Below are 709 nucleotides of genomic sequence, written 5' to 3'. Positions count from 1 at the left end.
TGGGTCTTCTGTTTAACTGGCAATGTCAGAAATTATTGTCCTGAGTTCAACACAGCTCTACATAACATCATGGCTTTACTTCCTATATTTTGTCTTCATACTATTCTACTGGACAGTCAAGACCAAGGTAAAGCAGGACCTATGCAACAAGAGTTGTAGCTTTTGGGTCTGAGAAAGGTCAGTGAAGTCCCCTCAGGATTTATCCTGAGATCCTGTATCTCCAATTGTAGAACCTTTGTCAGTGTCAGCCATGTGGTTGAGTCACGGCCATTGCTTGGCCAATGTGCTCTCTGTGAAAGCCTGAGAGAGTGTTTTCTCTTCATGTGACTCTCCTTAGGCAAACTCTATCATTGAACATTTTCCTTTTTGGCCCCATAATCTCCTTGATCAGAAAATTTGGGACACTGCCATTTTCCATGACGTTAAAGTACAAGTTCTCATATGTCCTGAGTCTTAATTGACCTTAGAAGGTTAGGGCTAAAACGTTGACTTTCCTTGCAGCCCTCCTTTTTCTCTAATTTTGGTCTGCAAACATAGGTTGTTAACCATCTAGAAGACAAGCTTATTGTTATTATCAAACGACTTAAGCTATTAAGCTTAACCTCACCATCTCTCTGCATTTCAAACATCTTAGTCATAATAAGGAACAGGTATTTTTCATCAAGTATTGATATGTTGAATTTTAAGTCCCTACATAATATGATAAAAA

The sequence above is a fragment of the Octodon degus genome, unplaced genomic scaffold (assembly GCF_000260255.1).
Source record: "Octodon degus isolate 3935 unplaced genomic scaffold, OctDeg1.0 scaffold00081, whole genome shotgun sequence".
Taxonomy (NCBI): domain Eukaryota; kingdom Metazoa; phylum Chordata; class Mammalia; order Rodentia; family Octodontidae; genus Octodon; species Octodon degus.
Note: the sequence above shows the minus strand (reverse complement) of the source record.